Below are 20,820 nucleotides of genomic sequence, written 5' to 3' on the forward strand. Positions count from 1 at the left end.
GAGCAACATGGAGGACCAAACACACATGGCCTGGTTCAGAAACCTAATGAAAAGCTTTGGTCATGCCCAGCAGGGAAGAGGAACTTTAAGTAGGAGCTGCCCCTCAGCAATAGGCTGAGGACAGCAATTCAAACGCACACTGCCCCTAATAAAAGCGGGGAAGGTGTGGCTGCGAGCACTCTAAGCACAGACAGAAACCAGTACAGCATAGCCAGCACAGGAACTGAGGCTTAAGGCACCTTACAGAGACTGCAAGTCTTGACACAAGTGGAAAGTCATGCACCAACTGCAGAGGACCTCGCAACCCACGGATAGCTTCCACAGCGGCAGCCAGAGACAGCACACGTGGATGCAAAAAAGAAACAGCCAACAGCACACGAATTGAGAAGGATGCACATTCAAAAGGTCCCAGGTCCCAAAGGAACAAACGTATAGCCAGAAGACGAAAAGGGAACAGCATCCACTCCAGGTGAAGAGGTGAATATCTTTTATTCTGCCAAAAAGAGATACGACGTTTCGGCCAGAAGGTCTATATCAAGTACAACACAATAACAACATGAGCAGCCATATATGGTGTGGACGGACCAATCACCATTTTGGAAACGCCCTCACATTAAAATACATGCATAACATTTCAAACAAAACATCAAGTATATGGAATAAATAAAAAAATATAAGAAACATAATGTGCAGTTATATAGATCCAAATAATTCTATAAATGGAGGAAAGAAGGCAAAGGTAAACAGAGAGACCAGAGCGATCACCCAATCAACTCACAGCATCATTGTTACTATGCCCACAATGATCCAATCGCTATGATCCTAACAAAGCCCTCCTACACCAGCCTATGAAGGCGCTCTAAACCTTTGCCGCCAACACCGTGACCAATCATTGTAATCATCATAAAACAAAGACGCTGTCATAGATACCTGTGCATAGCATAACCAATGGCTGGCGGTGACGCCACGCCGCCGCAGGAAAAGCCCAGTAATGGCGAAGTCCCACAATAAGTCAATGTCAGGAGTATCACGCGAACGCGATCTCACAGACAAGACATCATCATCGGGAGCCCGCCCCACCAGGCCGCCCGCAGCCGCGCATGCGCACAAACAGCCACCATACTAAAGTGCCATATCCATAGCCCTAATATAGCAGTTCGGTTAAGGTTGCCACCTAGGCAGAGGCGTCACGTGATCGGTCACATGTGTGATCACATGGACCACCATGTAAACAATCCGCCGCCACCGGAGCATACAAGAACCAGAACACAATTGTCAAAAAGTATTTTTAAAATTTAAAAAATTGCACCAAATCGCCTAAGGTATCTAGGAAAGCCAATCACAAATGAAAATTGTAACAAGTCTATATGGCGGTATTTGAGGACCAGCATGTGTATTGTTCCACCTACTGGCGCCATGTCCGGGCCTGGTGGTGCTACATCGATGACATTTTCTGCATATGGGAGGGTAGCTGTGATGATCTTTTGAAATTTCAGAAGGAACTTAATTGTGCTATTCCTGAATTGAAATTTATTTTGACACACTCCACTGATCGAGTTCAATTCCTTGATACTATGGTGTATAAACGGGATGATGTTTTATATACCGATCTTTATGTTAAGGAGACGGATAGGAACAGTCTTCTTTTGTACAATAGTAATCACCCAAGGAGAATGGTTGAGTCATTACCTTGGAGTCAGATGCTACGGGTTAGGAGAATTGTGAAAGATGAGAACTTGGTTGATTCTAGACTTGAGGAAATGTGCGATAAATTTGTTAAAAGGAGTTATCCGATCAAAGAGGTTAAACGTTACAAAGAAAAAGCATTGATCTTGGCCCCTGATGAAATTGGACATAAACGTAATGTGGGGACTCACAAACGGATCCCATTTGTATCTACTTTTTGCCCATTAAGTGGTAAAATAGGGGGGATTTTGAATAGACACTGGAGTCTCCTGCAGAGAGGTCTACCACATGTTAGTGAATTTGTTAGCACACCGATTTTATCTTACAGACGAGGCCGTAATTTAAAAGACAAGCTAGTAAAGACGGATATAGGATCTGTTAAAAAAGAGTCAGTACAGCTGACGTTGTGTCCACCAAACTTTGGCAATTTTCCATGTCTGGGATGCGTGAGTTGTGGGAACATGATTAAAGGTGACAGTATTAGTCATCCACGATCCGGTAAAAAGTTTTATATTAAAGAGAGATATGCATGTTCCTCCAGCTTCGTTATCTACTTGATCACTTGTCCTTGTGGACTAATGTATGTTGGTGAGACATCTATGGAGATTAGGGCGAGGATCAGTAAACACAAGAGCACTATTAGGACTAAACTTGTTGATTTACCGGTACCGAAGCATTTCGTTGATTGCAAACATTCAGTCAACCAATTAAGATTCAGAGTGATTGATGGGGTTCCATTGTTGAGACGTGGTGGTGGTGATAGGGTTACACTTTTAAAGAAAAAAGAATTAAGATGGATATCCACTTTAGACACTCTACAACCGAGGGGTCTGAATGTGGAGTATAATTTACATATTTGTACCCGATAATATTCACCTACTCTCTTTGAGTATTGACATCTTCTTCTTCTTTTTATCAAGTTTTTTCATGAAGGAATTTTTAATTTCTTTCTTGTTTTTAACCTGCATTTTTGTGCTTTTGTATTGTAGTGAGCGCTGGGGTAGTGATTGGAGGACATAGGGACTGAACAGTCCTGAAGGCATTGAAGTGGATTTATGAGGGCCTGATGTTCGGTCCCTGTGCCCTCTATTCCCTCATTTGCCGCCCTATAATATTTTTCTTATGTGACTACATTGCATTTTGTATGAGCAAATAAAACTTGCTACAATTTTCATTTGTGATTGGCTTTCCTAGATACCTTAGGCGATTTGGTGCAATTTTTTAAATTTTAAAAATACTTTTTGACAATTGTGTTCTGGTTCTTGTATGCTCCGGTGGCGGCGGATTGTTTACATGGTGGTCCATGTGACCACACATGTGACCGATCACGTGACGCCTCTGCCTAGGTGGCAACCTTAACCGAACCGCCATATTAGTGCTATGGATATGGCACTTTAGTATGGTGGCTGTTTGTGCGCATGCGCAGCTGCGGGTGGGCCTGGTGGGGCGGGCTCCCGATAATGACGTCTCGTCTGTGAGATCGCGTTCGCGCGATACTCCTGACGTTGACTTATCGCGGGACTTCACCATTACTGGGCTTTTCCTGCGGCGGCGTGGTGTCACGGCCAGCCATTGGTTATGCTATGCACAGGTATCTATGACAGCGTCTTTGTTTTATGATGATTACAATGATTGGTCACGGTGTTGGCGGCAAATGTTTAGAGTGCCTTCATAGGCTGGTGTAGGAGGGCTTTGTTAGCATCAAAGCGATGCGATTGTGGGCATAGTATCAATGATGCTGTGAATTGATTGGGTGATCGCTCTGGTCTCTCTGTTTACCTTCGCCTTCTTTCCTCCATTTATAGGATTATTTCGATCTATATAACTGCACATTATGTTTCTTATATTTTTTTATTTATTCCATATACTTGATGTTTTGTTTGAAATGTTATGTATGTATTTTAATGTGAGGGCATTTCCAAAATGGTGATTGGTCCGTTCACACTATATATGGCCGCTCATGTTGTTATTATGTTGTACTTGATAAAGACCTTCTGGTCAAAACGTCGTATCTCTTTTTGGCAGAATAAAAGATATTCACCTCTTCACCTGGAGTGGATGCTGTTCCCTTTTCGTCTTTTAGCACACGTGGATGGTCATGCAGTGGAGCAAAGACATTACAACACATGTACGGCTATAACAGATCTAGCCTTCGGCAGGAAAGTCCTCCAGGCTGTTGTCCTGTGGTTCTTGGGAAACACTGAGGATAGACAGAAGGGGAGGGATATTTAACCCCTTAACCCCCAAGGGTGGTTTGCACGTTCATGACCGGGCCAATTTTTACAATTCTGACCACTGTCCCTTTATGAAGTCATAACCCAGAAATGCTTCCTTGGATCTCGGTGATTCTGACATTGTTTTCTCGTGACATATTGTACTTAATGTTAGTGGTAAAATTTAATTCAAATAACTTGCGTTTATTTGTGAAAAAAATGGAAATTTGTCGAAAATTTTTAAAATTTTGCAATTTTCCAACTTTGAATTTTTATGCCCTTAAATCACAGAGATACGGCACACAAAAAATGTAATAAGTAACATTTCCCACATGTTTACTTTACATCAGTACAATTTTGGAACCAAAATTTTCTTTTGTTAAGAAGTTATAAGGGTTAAAACTTGACCAGCGATTTCTCATTTTTGCAACACCATATTATTTTTACGGACCACATCACATTTGAAGCCATTTTGAGGGGTCTATATGATAGAAAATACCCAAAAGTGACACCATTCTAAAAACTGCATCCCCTAAGGTGCTCAAAACCACATTCAAGTTTATTAACCCTTCAGGTGCGTCACAGGAATTTTTTGAATATTTAAAAAAAAATGAACATTTAACTTTTTTTCACAAAAAAAATACTTCAGGTTCAATTTTTTTTATTTTACCAAGGGTAACAGGAGAAACTGGAAAGCAAAAGTTATTGTGCAGTTTGTCCTGAGTACGCTGATACCTGACATGTGGGGGGGAACCACTGTTTCGGCGCATGGCAGAGCTCAGAAGGGAAGGAGCGCTGTTTGACTTTTTCAATGCAAAATTGGCTGGAATTTAGATCGGACACCATGTCACGTTTGGAGAGCCCCTGATGTATCTAAACAGTGGAAACCCCCCACAAGTGACCCCATTTTGGAAACTAGACGCCCCAAGGAACTTATCTAGATATGTGGTGAGAACTTTGAACCCACAAGGGCTTCACAGAAGTTTATAACGTACAGCGGTACAATTAAAAAAATCATTTTTTCCACAAAAATGATCTTTTCACCCCCAATTTTTATTTTTCCAATGGTAACAGGACCATAAAAGTTATTGTGCAATTTGTCCTGAGTACGCTGATACCCCATATGTGGGTGTAAATGACTATTTGGGCGCTTGGCAGAGCTCAGAAGGGAAACAGCGCCATTTGACTTTTTTGGCTGGAATTGAGATCGGACACCATGTCGAGATTGGAAAACTCCTGATGTACCAAAACAGTGGAAGCCCCCCACAAATGACATCATTTTGGAAACTAGACCCCCCAGGGAACTTATCTAGATATGTGGTGAGAACTTTGAACCCCCAAGGGCTTCACAGAAGTTTATAACGTACAGCCGTACAATTAAAAAAACAAAAATTTTTCCACAAAAATTATCTTTTCACCCTCAATTCTTATTTTTCCAAGGGTAACAGGAGGCTAAAAGTTATTGTGCAATTTGTTTTGAGTACGCAGATACCCCACATGTGGGGGTAAACCACTATTTGGGCGCATGGCAGAGCTCGGAAGGGAAGCAGCTCCATTTGACGTTTTTGGCTAGAATTGAGATCGGACACCATGTCGCGTTTGGAAAGCCCCTGATGTACCAAAACAGTGGAAACCCCCCACAAATGACACCATTTTGTAAACTAAACCCCCCAAGGAACTTATCTAGATGTGTGGTGAGCACTTTGAACCCCCCGTGCTTCACAGAAGTTTATAATGCCCGGGCGTGAAAATAAAAAAATCGTATTTTTTCCACAAACATGATCTTTTAGTCACCAATTTTTTTATTTTCCCAAAAGTACCAGGAGAAATTGGACCAAAAAGTTGTTGTCCAATTTGTCCTGAGTACGCTGATACCCCATATGTGGGAGAAAACTACTGTATGGGCACACGTCAGGGCTCGGAAGGGAAGTAGTGACTTTTTGGAATACAGACTTTGGTGGAATGGTCTGCGGGTGTCATGTTGCTTTTGGAGAGCCCCTGATGTACCTAAACAGTGGAAACCCCCCCACAAGAGACCCCATTTTGGAAATTAGACCCCCTAAGGAACTTATCTAGATGTGTGGTGAGCACTTTGAACCCCCCAGTGCTTCACAGAAGTTTATAGCGACAGGGCGTGAAAATAAAAAAATTGTATTTTTTAAACGAACATGATCTTTTAGTCCCCATTTTTTTTATTTTCCCAAGGGTAACAGGAGAAATTGGACCCCAAAAGTTGTTGTCCAATTTGTCCTGAGTACGCTGATACCCCATATGTGGGAGAAAACTACTGTATGGCCACACGTCGGGGCTCGAAAGGGAAGTAGTGACGTTTTGGAATGCAGACTTTGATGGAAAGCTCTGTGGGTGTCATGTGCGTTTGGAGAGCCCCTGATGTACCTAAACTATTGAAACTCCCCACAAGTGACCCCATTTTGGAAACTAGACCCCCCACGGAACTTATCTAGATGTGTGGTGAGCACTTTGAACCCCCAAGTGCTTCACAGAAGTTTATAACGCCCGGGCGTGAAAATAAAAAAATCATTTTTTTCCACAAAAATGATATTTTTGCCCCCAATTTTTTATTTTCCTAAGGGTAACAGGAGAAATTGGACCCCAAAGTTGTTTTGCAATTTGTCCTGAGTAGGCTGATAGCCCATATGTGGGGGGTAAAACACTGTTTGGGTACATGGCAGAGCTTGGAAGGGAAGGAGCACCATTTGACTTTTTCAACGCAGAATTGGCTGGAATTGAGATCAGACGCCATGTTGCATTTGGAGAGCACTTAATGTGCCCAACCCTAACTCCAACACACCCCTAACCCTAGCCCTAGCCCTAACCCTAGCCCTAGCCCTAACCCTAATGGGAAAATGGAAATAAATACATTTTCTTTTAATTTTATTATTTTTCCCTACCTAAGGGTGTGATAACGGGGGTTTGATTTACTATTTATGGCGGTTTTTATTTTTGGCAGCTGTCACACGCTAAAAGACGCTTTTTATTGTAAAAATAGTTTTTGCATCACCACATATTGAGAGCTATAATTTTTCCATATTTTGACCCACCGAGTCATATGAGGTCTTATTTTTTGCGGGACGAGTTGACGTTTTTATTGGTAGCATTTTCGGGCATGTGACATCTTTTGATCGCTTTTTATTCCGATTTTTGGGACGCAGAATGAACAAAAACCAGCGTTTCATGAATTTCTTTTGGAGGTGTGTTTACACCGTTCCGCCTGTGGTAAAATTGATAAAGCGCTTTTATTCTTCGGGTCAGTATGGTTACAGTGATACCTCATTTAGGTAGTTTTTTTATGTTTTGGCGCTTTTATATAAAAAAATAATTATTTTTGCATCGCTTTATTCTGCAAGCTATAACTTTTTAATTTTTTTGCTGATGATGCTGTGTGGCAGCTCGTTTTTTGCGGGACAAGAAGACATTTTCAGTGGTACCATGGATATTTATATTCGCCTTTTTGATCGCGCGTTATTGCACTTTTTGTTTGGCAGTATGATAATAAATCATTATTTTTTGCATAGTTTTTATTTTTATTTTTTAAGGGGTTCGCTAGAGGGGTTAACTAGTGACATAGTTTTATAGGGCGGGTCGTTACGGACGCAGTGATACCAAATATGTGTACTTTTATTGTTTTTTTTATTATTTCCAAAAAATGAATTTATTAGGGAATATTTTTTTTTTTAATTTATTTAGCGATTTTTAAAAAATTATTTGTACACCTTTTTTTAACTTTATTATATTGTCCCATTGCTGATCTGTTACATCACAGATCACTGTGACAGATCAGCCATCTGTCACAGGCACTGCACAGGCTTTCCTCATGCCTGCGCTTTGCAGGCACTGAGGAAGCCAGCTCCCTGCAGGCCCCCAAAGGTCCCCGTCGCCATCTTGGATTCAGGGGCCTGCAGGGAAGGAGCCCCCCGCAGCAGCGCTGCACATTGCACTGCTGTGGGGGGCTCAGGGAAGCACAGAGGGAGCCCCCTCCCTGCCGATGCTTCCCTTTAACACCCGGTACACCGCGATCGTGTTTGATCGCGGTGTGCAAGGGGTTAACGTGTCCGTGACCGCCCCTGACACATTGTGTCGGATGTCAACTGTGATAATCAGCTGACACCCAGCCGCGATCAGTGGCGCTCACCACGTGGGCGCCGCTGATCGCTGTGACGTACTATCCCGTCCCTGGGAATTAAGTCCCAGGGCACATGGACGGGATAGTACGCCACATGACAGAAAGGGGTTAAACCTCTTGTGTTTCCTGTCCCTAATTAGAATGGGGAGGGAACCTCCTGTATGCTGTCATGATGGATCTTAGAAACCAAATTACCGGTAAGTGTAATTCTATTTTTTAGAGTTTGCAGCTTGGGCATGTTTAAATATTTTTGTTTTATTAATGTGAAGCACAGCATGGGAACTTTTTAATCAATTTTTTACTAAGCCTTCACGACTTTTTACGTACTTGTATGTCAAAAGTCATGTCCCTGAATTTGATGCGGGCTTGGAAGCTGAGCCCACATCTTTCCCTGCACAAATTACTTTAACAGTCGCGGGTGGAGCAGAGTTATTTTTTTGCTATACTATTGGTAATTTTTTTAATTAACATAACAGTGTGGACAGTGGGCATCGGGTGGGAATCTTTATCACACATGAGAGCATGGTATGCATTTTTATTATTCAGGAAGCACAGAATTACCATGTTTTGTTTTTGTGGAAGCACGTTATAGTCTATTTTTTACTCCTTGGGCACAATGCGGACATTATTTATTAAATATGTACAGTATGGCAATTTTTATTATTTATAGTGAACAGTGTAGGCATTTCTATAATTCAGGGAAATATTATAGACCATTTTTTTTATTCTAAGGGCACAGAGTGGGACTTTTTATTCAGAGGAAAGAGTGTGGGTATTTTTTCATTAAGTGGCACTTTGTGTTGCATTGCGATTTACAAATTTGATGCAAAAGAGATGAGATAAAAATGTTTGTGTTGCAAATTTGAGCTGTGGCTGGGAAAAATGGTCATGATGGACTGAACCAGGAGAAATGATAATGATGGTTTTGGCGAAATAGAAACAAGAAGAATGACTCCGAATGGAGAAGACGGTACTTCTAAATTAGTTGCATTGTTAATTCTGACTGATCAGTACTATAGTCATGCATTTGTTCTGTGTCATGATAATGGGAGGTTTCATTCTTATTTTTGTGAAATGACATCTCCCAGCATACTTTTAACATTGATGAGGTCATTCTGAGAGGTTTTGTTCGTGGTACACATTATTGTTTAGTGTATTTGGAATATTGTAACTATTTTAATTCATTATAGACGTTGAATATTTCTCACATGTATTTCCTTGTTCTTAAATGAATTAGCCTATCGTTAAAAGGGAAAGACATTTACTACATATTTGCAATGTCATATCTCGGGGACCGCTTAGATCACTAAAATGAGAGTGAGAAGGAATTTGGACAGGGTCAAGTAAGCACTTTGCCGCTCCATTCAAAGACTATGAGACTGATGGAAACAACCATCAGCTTTACAGACATTGAATGGAGGTTTGTTGGGGGACATAATCAAACACAGAGCCATTTAAACTGTCTTCTTGTGTAACAAAACTTAAAGGGAACTTGTCAGCAGTACTGTGCTGAGTAACCTACTGATTAAAATTATACCTTGGTTGATAAAATTTGTCCTGTGATTCTTGTGCTCCAGAGTGGGCCTGTGGGGGGGCTATGGGGCGGCCTGTGGGGGGAATTATGTGACCTGCCCCCAATTTTACATACTGAATATTATATACAGCTCTGGCAAAAATTAAGAGACCACCACATCAAATCCCTGCCATGGCCAGCCCAATCTCCAGACCTGAACCCCATTGAAAACCTCTGGAATGTAATCAAGAGGATGATGGATAGTCACAAGCCATCAAACAAAGAAGAACTGCTTACATTTTTGCACCAGAAGCTGTGTGAAAGACTGGTGGCAAGCATGCTAAGACGCATGAAAGCTGTGATTAAAAATCATGGTTATTCCACAAAATTTGGATTTCTGAACTCTTCCTGAGTTACAACATTAGTATTGTTGTTTCTAGTTGTTTATGAACTTGTTTTCTTTGATTTATTTGAAGTCTGAAAGCACTGTTTTTTTTTATTTTGACCATTTCTCCTTTTGAGAAAAAAAACCCAAAATTTATTGCTTGGAAATTCTGAGACATGTTGTCTCAAGTTTGCAGACTTAAATAACAATTTACATTTTATTCAAAAATATACCTATAAAGAGAAAAATCAGACAAAGTGAACATTTGAAAGTGGTCTCTTAATTTTTGCCAGAGCTGTATATATAGAAAAAAAATCACCTTCAGCAGGCATAACGTGCATTTAATTATTTTATTTGCTGGTATCAATAAATTCAGGAAACAAATTCTGTCTCAAAATGGCGCCGGCTGCGCCTGTGCAGTAGCATCTATCAGCTATCCGATAGATGCTATTGCGCAGGCGCCGGCAGCACCATCTTGGTGGAATTTTCTTTTTTTCTCTAGCAAGATGGCGCAGTGGCACCTATTGGATCACTGATTGATACTACTACGCAGGCGCTGGCGGCGCCATATTGGTGGGAACATTATTTTTTACTTTACAGGAAAATGGTGCCGCCGGAGCCTGTGCAGTAGCATCTATCAGATCGCTGTTAGATGCTACTGTGCAGGCAAGGCTGGTGCCATTTTGAGACAGAATTTTTTTTTCTGAATTTTTTTATACCAGCAAACAAAATAACTAAATGCACATTATATATGCAGTCCTGCTGCAGCGCAGGCACCACCGTTGGCGCCTGCCTGCTGAAGGTGATTTTTTTAATTTTTTTTTAGTACATATAATATTTAGTATGTAAAATAAGGGGCAGGTCACTGAGGGATCAGTGACCTGTCAGAAGCCTTACAGATGACTATGTAAGTACACATGAAGACCCCCACAGGTTGGCCCAGAGCAGGCAAATCTCATTAACTGAAAACTGAAAATAAAGATCAAACAACAACAACCATAAGACGGATTTCATCAACCAAGGTATCATTGTAATCAGTATAACGGCGCTGACCTGACACTGTCTGTAGGTTACTCAGCACAATCTTGCTGACAGGTTCCCTTTAACACAAGCAAATTCTGACCATACAAGAAAAAGGCAACACATAGTGAATCATAAATATTTTAACTTAAAGCCAGGTATTGATTTGGAAATACATAAAGTAATAATATATTTTTAATGTGTTATTTATTAATTTCATTTTTGATTACTACTTAGCTGTGCAGGTAGATGGTATGTTTGGTAAAAACACTTTACATTAGCTATCTATCAATCGTTCTCAATGAATACATGGCTTGTGCTATTTATACCATTGCATTTTTAAAAATAAAATAGTAAAATATGCAGTTCATTTCTATGTGGAAGAATCACAAAATAATCTTTTAGTTCAATGTGTAATTCAACATATATTATGTGTTAACGACAAGCAGATCACAAGCAGATCACATAAATCAAGTTTCTGGGCATTTAAATAGTCTTCAGATGAATGAGGAAACACTGTAAGTGGCATGCTGCCATTAGTAAAAAAAAAAGAGAGAAAAAAAAACAGCTTGCAGCGCAAAATAAATCTAATATGAAGAAGCCCCTGTGTAGCGATTCTTTATCTGCTTTTCTTTGAGTCTAAACACATATTAGATTTTCTGCATCCGAATACAAGTCTAGAACACTGCGAACAACCTTTTTAACCCCCTCCTTTAAATGCTAAGCCACAAAATGCTTTTAAAAGTTAATGTACGTAGAGGCCTGCAATTACAGTTCCCATTTTCACTGCGAAAACTTTGTAAGAGCTATGAAGAAAAATCCTTGTCTTCCCTCCCACTCCTTCTTAGAGAACAAAAAATCCATCAAATTAACACATCAATGAGTTGATTGTAATCTCCAGGGTTCAGTGTAGCACTTTCTAGCCCCTCAGATAGGAGTCCAGCATGATTTATCAATGCAAACCTAATAGCATCAATATGAATCTAACTAAAAATCAATATTTCATTACCAAATTGTTAGTGAGAATGAAGAAAAATTGCCAGAGTCAGAGCATTCTCCAGGGTAGGAGCATCTGGAGTTCAATGTGACAAGATGAGTGATGCATGACTTGGGGCCTGTGGAAGGACACCGAGAGGACAGGCCACAACGCAGGCCTAAGACTCATGGTGAAAGCTATCAGTACTTTTCTTTTACTTGTTCCTTAGGATGCTAGAGAGAGGAAAAAATACTGCAACAGTAATGATTGAAGACCTCGGCTTTTACAAAGAGTGATGCAAAACAGAAGGATTTATGTATGGAATAAGTAATTATTCTTAAAAAAGCAAACACTAAGCTGCAAGATTGGTGACAAATGGTCATTCACATCACAACCCTTAAACTCGGGCAAAAAGTTTCTGATGTCGATTTACAGATACGGGTGATTTCTCAGCACATTTGTGTTTGCGCTTAAATTAATATCCTGTATTCTGCAGCATATTAATTGCTACAAATTAGAGGGACGCCCTCTTCATAAATCACAATGAATGCTTCTCATAACTAATACGAAAGCAACCAGAAGGCCTGAAATGACTAGAAGCAGGATGAGCAGGGGGACGGCAGAATGTGATTATGTACTACAAGCATTGGGACACAACTCATTGGTTCTGTCGAAGACGCTTCCACGTAGATATTTATGATATATATACATAGTATAGGGGAAGTGGAAGATTAAATAAGTAGTTTTATAAAGTGAAAATAAATAAATACTTAAAATGCTTTCAAATACACATGGAACAAAATAGTTAAAAATCATACAACGCAGACTATGTCACTGCAACATACATATAAATATATATTTTTACGCAGTTTATCACACATTTTCAGATATTGAAATCTGTTATTAACACAAATGTATTTATTTTAGTTCTCAAAGTTATATTTAGAAGAATTATCAGACAGTAACAGGTCAACACAAAGTATTGATTCTGCTGCAGGTATCTATTTGGTCCTTAGGGGAAAGTTTGAAAATATTAATTCAATCTGTTTCCTAAGCAAGAAAGCAAGTACATTACTATCAACCACTGTAAAGCAATAAAAAAAAAATCTGATTTTGAAATTGTAATGTCGTCTTTGTCCATAGGGGGGCGTGATTGGTATGACAAATTTGTTCTTTCTTTGTAGTAGTGGTATACATGAGCTAAATAGATACCTGATACATAATATACTTATCTAACAGATGCTAATATTTTTTCAATCTATTTTCATTTCGTAATTGTATAGATCTGTCTAAGAAAGTTGCATAGTGGTTCAAAATAAAGTGATCTGATCTAAAAGATTTAACTTTTCTCACCAAAGTAAAATAACGAAATAGCCATAACAGATATTTTGATCAGGGCCTTGCTGAATAAGTAGGTTAATGGTTTTGCTGAGCATGGGGCTTGGCTTAGCAGAGGATATAGCAAATGGGGTTGCTATGGGAGAGACGGTTGTACCTAAAGGTCAATTGTCCTCTTGACCTGTTAAATCCCATTGTCAGTCTCTGATGTGACTTGATCTCGGAGCACCTATGGGTTGATATAACCCCCATGTTTGTCACTATGATTCTCCTGTGATAGCCAGCTTGTGGATGGAGTTCATAGGAGATCGTGATTTTCACTATATGTAGCAGCGCTGATTAAAAACAGAGAGGAAGAAGAAACCGAGATTAGGTTTTACTAAAGTATAAAAATACATATTATGACACAAATATTGCCAGCAATTTATATGCACAGAAAACTACAGGATTAACATATTACATGAAATTACTCATAAAGTCCCACGGATTCCACTACCACCTTTATGCTGATGACACTCAGATCTACCACTCTGGCCCAGATGTCACCTCTCTGCTGTCCAGAATCCCAGAGTGTCTATCAGCCATATCCTCCTTCTTCTCCTCATAGAATCATAGAATCATAGAACCATAGAATCGTAGAGTTGGAAGGGACCTCCTGGGCCATCTGGTCCAACCCCCTGCTCAAAGCAGGATTCGCTAAATCATCCCAGTCAGATGTCTGTCCAGCCTCTGTTTGAAGACTTCCATTGAAGGAGAACTCACCACTTCTCGTGGCAGCTTGTTCCACTCATTGATTACTCTAACTGTCAAAAAGTTTTTTCTAATATCTAATCTGTGTCTCCTCCCATTCAGTTTCATCCCATTACTTCTAGTCTTTCCTTGTGCAAATGAGAATAAAGTTGATCCTTCTACAATGTGACAGCCCTTTAGATATTTGTAGACAGCTATTAAGTCTCCTCTCAGTCTTCTCTTTTGCAAACTAAACAATCCCAAATCCTGCAACCTTTCCTCATAAGACAGGGTTTGCAGACCGGTCACCATTCTGGTTGCTCTTTTCTGAACTTGCTCCAGTTTGTTGATGTCTTCCTCAAACTCAATGTAGACAAATCTGAACTCATCATCTTTCCTCCATCTCACAGATCTTCCTTACCCGACCTAGCTATAACAATTAATGATATCACACTTTCCCCCGTACCAGAAGTCCGCTGCCTTGGAGTAACTTTTGACTCTGCTCTGTCCTTCAAACCGCACATCCAAGCTCTTTCTACCTCCTGTCGCCTCCAGCTCAAAAATATTTCCAGAATCCGTCCTTTCCTCAACCCTCAATCTACTAAAATGCTTGTGCATGCCCTCATCATCTCCCGCCTCAACTACTGCAACATCCTTTTCTGTGGTCTCCCTGCTAACACCCTCGCACCTCTCCAGTCCATCCTTAACTCTGCCGCCCGACTAATTCATCTCTCTCCTCGCTACTCCTCCGCTTCTCCCCTCTGCAAATCTCTTCACTGGCTCCCATTCCCTCAGCGTATCCAGTTCAAATTACCAATACTGACTTACAAGGCCATCTATAACCTGTCTCCCCCATATGTCTCTGAACTAATCTCCAGATACCTTCCCTCATGTAATCTCCGGTCCTCCCAAGACCTTCTCTCCTCCACACTTATTCGCTCCTCACCCAACCGCCTCCAAGACTTCTCCCGAATAGCCCCTATTCTCTGGAATTCTTTGCCCCAACAAGTCCGACTATCAACCACATTTGGATCCTTCAGACGGAACCTGAAAACCCACCTCTTCAAGAAAGCCTACAGCCTGCAATGACCCAGCTACCTCCTTCTCTCTCACCACTACCAGTGATATCACCTCAACCTACACCGGAACTGCTGCAACCCACCAACCTACTGTCTCCTTCCCCACCATCCTGTAGCATGTAAGCCCGAAAGAGCAGGGTCCTCTCTCCCCTCTGTATCAGTCTGTCATTGTTAGTTTGTTTACTGTAAGTGATATCTGTAATTTGTATGTAACCCCTTCTCATGTACAGCACCATGGAATCAATGGTGCTATATAAATAAATAATAATAATAATAAAAAAAAAATGGATGACATTGATGAATTCAACAAAGAAAAATAGGCATCACATTAATGAGAAAAGGTGATGGAAGAAGACTTGCTATCAAATGAAATAGCTGAATATCCGGTTAGTATGGGCCTGATCAGATATAAAGGTACAAAAAAGTCCCATATAATTTAGGCTCCCTTTACACATATAGCCATAACACATACTATATATTATATATGCCAAAGTGTGAGTGCAAATAGATTGTAATTTATTGTGCAATGTAATAACCTCTATATGGGGAGGCAAAAAATGATCAGGCAATAGCAACCTGACAGGACCAAAAAATCTCATTTACCTACAGAAATAATGATAAAAAATTATGACCTAATCTTTATGTCCACTAGGGTGACCGGATCTCATATGGGGGGGAAAAAATGTTGGAATCTTGTCCGTCTGGACCCCACAAAACGATTCCCCTTTCCAGATATTGAGATAGCCAAAATTTGAGCTCGATCAAACGACGTTAACCCGTGCCGCTCGTCGCTCAAAGTTTGAAAAAATCCAAATTGAGGTATTTTAAGATTTAGGTATTTTGCATAGTCTGTTAGACTATAAAGAATGTGACAACAACATTGCAGAAATAGCCCTGACCAAATTTTCGAACCATTTTTGGTATTTGAATGCAGAGTTGGTGGGATTATCGTTTTTTGATCCCACCATTACAGACAATGAAAAGTTGTTAATGGCTAATAAATTGCTCAGTAGCACAGATGAACCATCAGAGCACGCTAACCTACATGAGTTGATAATTTTACATAGTTATCTAATCTATTCTAGAGCTTTTGTTAAAGTAGTTTTTGAAACGTCAGAATATAATGCTCGGCATTTGCTTACAACTTGCAGGACATATTGCTTTTGTTCTTCATCTTTTGTCAGAAGGTCGTTAAAGTCGGTTACTTCCTACCTCTTTTAATTTTTCTTTCCTAACTTTTGGCTTTACAACCCTAGCGTGCTCTGATGGTTCATCTGTGCTACTGAGCAATTTATTAGCCATTAACAACTTTTCATTGTCTGTAATGGTGGGATCAAAAAACGATAATCCCACCAACTCTGCATTCAAATACCAAAAATGGTTAGAAAATTTGGTCAGGGCTATTTCTGCAATGTTGTTGTCACATTCTTTATAGTCTAACAGACTATGCAAAATACCTAAATCTTAAAAAACCTCAATTTGGATTTTTTCAAACTTTGAGCGACGAGCGGCATGGGTTAACGTCGTTTGATCGAGCTCAAATTTTGGCTATCTCAATATCTGGAAAGGGGAATCGTTTTGTGGGGTCCAGACGGACAAAATTCCGACCGATTTTTTGCGGTCACCCTAATGTCCACATATAGTCATGAAATAAATATTGTATGTACTAAAGTGCAAGAGCCAATGAATCATGATGTATGGTGCATTTTAATTAATAATCCCTGTATGGGAAGCACAACAATAATCAGACCATAGCAGGACTTACCCTTATGAACCTAAATGTAAAATGTATACCAGATATAATAAGGAAGTAAGTGTAAACCTGAGCCTATGGCCTAGGGCCTCCATGACCTGCTGCATTAAACGATATGTGCCCACCGCGATGCTCGTTTCGGTGTACCTTCATCGAGGGGTGGGGTCATCTTATGACTGGCTGATTTATATATGCTGTCTACACCAATGGGAGGTGGTTGGGGTGATAAAACGCCACGTGAGTACACCGGAGATCTCGGAAGATTGCTACTCTCCCGTGACATGTATCGCGCGCGAGCGGTGATCTTCTGAGATCCCAGGTGTTTTCATGAGTCTTTAATCACGTGCTGATGCATTGGTAAATCTGCATTAAATGGGCACTTCCATCAAAGTTTTTATCCTCCTAATATATTGCAGAAGAGATTTGCTTTGAATGTCGGCAGCTGGTGTTTGGAGATGAAGTATTAAGTTATAGTATATAAAAAATGTGTGCATGAGCTATAAACTATGACCAATGTGCATGAAGAGGAAGAGTTAAATTGTTTCTTCACTTTTTGACAATGGTGAATTCTGCATCATTCCGCTATTTTCTGAGACCAGCAAAGATTTAATTTTTTTGATTGATAGAGCTGTGTGATGACTTAATTTTTATGAGGTGAGACCATGTTTTTATTGATACCATTTTGGGAGAGTTTTGACATTTTAAATTTTGAACATTTCTTACAACATTTGTTGCAATATTGCAACGACCAAAAAACTGCAATGTTGAAGTAAACATTTTTTGTTTAGGGTATTTATTTAGGTATGAGTGAGCATGCTCGTCACTACTCGTTACTCACTCGAGCATCAGTGTACTCAGGATACTTGTTACTCGGCGAGTATTCTTTTAATGTCCGAGCAGGAGCTAGAGTCCCTGCTCTGCTTGTTTGGTGCTTTTTAGACAGCTAGTGAACATGTGGGGATTGCCTGCCAGTCACTGAAATGCCATAGAAATCTTGGTTTTGGCATTACTGTGATTAGCTGGCCGCTTAGCGCCATCAAGTCTACGTAAGACCAGTGATGATGTGCTCGGCACACTGTACCCTGTAAACAAATAGAGGAGGGAGAAGTGCTCTTGAGAAAGGGACAGAATTGTAGCTGCCAGAGATTCAACCACAAGTATATTTCTTTTAAGTACAACAACAGTCCTTCTTAGGGCTAATGCTAATCAATAGTAATACTGCTGTTAGCAGCACTTAGGGCTCGTGCTTCACTTATGATGAAATCAGGCGAATTCAACACGATAAAAAATCGGATTGAATTTGTACCAATGTTAATCTATGATGATGTCTTCATCTGCATTTTTTTTCTAGCTCGGATCAGATCAAAATCGAGCTGGAAAAAATTTGCAGCATGCTGCGTTTACAATCACAAATCGGATCGCATTTCGCAGTAGAAGTCAACGGGTGCGATAAAAAAATCGCACAGCACTCGCACCGATGTCCTTTGAAAAGCCGGCAAATCACACTGACAGGTTAGAATAGAAAAGACAGAATACATGTATACACATAGAATAGGTGTATATATATATATATTTTGTGGGGAATAGATAGCTCAGCTGGGATCTTTGCTTTGGCACAAGCGTGTGGCTATGAAGTCACTTCAGCAGACTAGCAAGTTCCACATGAATATGGACACGGCATATTTATTGTGCACACTTGTTATTCAATGTTACACATGCCAAACATGAAATAAAACATCTAAGGCCGTCTGGCCACTAACTAACAATAGCAGGCTAACTACAAAATAAACCTATATTACAGCAAAGAAGTCCATGTAATCTTACTGTGTCAGCTCCCAGCTCAGCAGACAAGAGACTGAGAGATCCCAGCTCCTCCTGATTATATCAGCTGGACCAGTCAGGAAACCAAAACCTTGATTGAATAAGTGGAGGGGGAACTACCAGTCCTTTCCATGCTGATCACTAAGGAAACCAGGACTGGATTACAGTGAAATAAACTGGCTTCATCATCAGTACAGGGAGACATATGAAATGAAACGGGGAGAAATATACCTATTTTCTAGTACCTCTCCCCTTGGCACCTCACACACCCCCCTCCTCTGTTCGAGCCCGTGGGGTCGGACACAATGAGTCACCAAGCAGTGCGTTCTAGACAACGCATCTGCATTTCTGTGCGCTGTGCCCGCCCTGTGCTCAACGGAAAATTTAAACCCTTGTAACGCTAAGAACCAGCGTGTCACCCGCGCATTGCCTTCTTTTGCCCGGGACATCCACGTTAGGGGCGAATGGTCCGTCACTAGTCTAAACTGGCGACCTAGTAAATAATAGCGCAAGGTGCACAGGGCCCATTTCACAGCCAGGGCTTCCCGCTCAACTACACTGTAGTTCTTTTCTGATCTCGTAAGCTTTCTGCTTAGATAGGCCACTGGGTGTTCCTCGCCATTTACTTCTTGAGACAAAACCGCGCCGAGGCCCACCCCAGAGGCGTCCATTTGGACAATAAACTCCCGTTTAAAGTCTGGTGCAACCAACACTGGTTGGTCACAGAGGACTGTTTTCAATCGCTGAAAGGCCTCCTCTGCTTCTGCGTTCCACTTTATTGTGACCGATTTCGACACCTTAGTAAGATCTGTGAGAGGAGCTGCGATGGTCGCAAAATGTTTGATGAACCGCCTATAATAACCAACGATCCCTAAAAAAGCTCCAACCTGTTTTTTGGTTACCGGTCGTGGCCAATTTTGAATAGCGTCCACTTTATTGGCTTGAGGCTTCACGACGCCTCTCCCTATGCTATATCCCAGATAGCGAGCCTCTTCCAATCCCAACGTACATTTCTTGGGATTGGCAGTCAACCCAGCTGTTTTTAGGGAGTCTAAGACGGCTTGTACTTTTGACAAATGCGTGTCCCAGTCATCGCTAAAGATAATGATGTCGTCCAAGTACGCGGATGCATACTGGCCATGGGGTTTTAGGACAATATCCATTAGACGTTGGAAGGTGGCTGCGGCACCTTGCAACCCAAATGGCATATCTTGGTACTGGAATAATCCCTGGGGCGTAACAAAGGCAGTTTTCTCTTTGGCTGATTCCGTGAGGGGAATCTGTCAATAACCTTTTGTTAAGTCAATAGTGGATATGTACCTGGCCGAACCCAGTCTCTCTATCAGTTCATCGACTCTTGGCATCGGGTAGGCATCGAATTTCGATACTTCATTTACTTTTCGAAAATCGTTACAAAATCGGATAGTCCCATCGGGTTTGGGCACCAGTACGATAGGGCTAGCCCAATCACTCCGGGACTCCTCAATGACCCCGAGCTCTAACATCTTCTTCACTTCCCGGGCAATGGCTTGTCTCCGAGCCTCTGGAATTCGATATGGTTTTAGCCGTACCCGCGCCTGTGGATCAGTAACAATGTCATGTTTAATTAGGTGAGTCTGGCCAGGAAGTTCCAAAAAAAATCTGCGTTCCTCTGTATGAACTCCCTGGTCTCTCATTTTTGGCTTTCGGATAGCGTGTCTGCAATACCCACTTCTGGCGGAGCTACCTGGGGGTCCTTTACCTTAGAAGGTGGTGCTCGTCGAGGCCCATCCTCAAGGGCAGCTCCTGCCACCAGACTCTCCCTGTCCCGCCAGGCCTTAAGCAAGTTTATGTGGTATATTTGTTCGGGCTTTCTCTTGTCTGGTTGGTGTATCTTATAATTTACTTCACTTATTCGTTCCAGCACTTCGTATGGTCCCTGCCATTTTGCAAGAAATTTATTCTCTACGGTAGGCACCAATACCAACACCCTGTCTCCGGGTTGAAAGACTCGTGTTTTTGCCGCTCGGTTGTATACCGTGCTTTGGGCATGTTGTGCGCGCTCTAAACACTCTTTAACTATTGGCATAACTGCTGCAATTCGGTCTTGCATAAGTGTTATGTGTTCAATTACACTGCGATAAGGAGTCACCTCTTGTTCCCAAGTCTCCTTGGCAATATCTA

Source organism: Dendrobates tinctorius, unplaced genomic scaffold (assembly GCF_039654945.1).
Source record: "Dendrobates tinctorius isolate UK_male_01 unplaced genomic scaffold, ASM3965494v1 ptg000004l, whole genome shotgun sequence".
NCBI classification, from domain to species: Eukaryota; Metazoa; Chordata; class Amphibia; order Anura; family Dendrobatidae; genus Dendrobates; species Dendrobates tinctorius.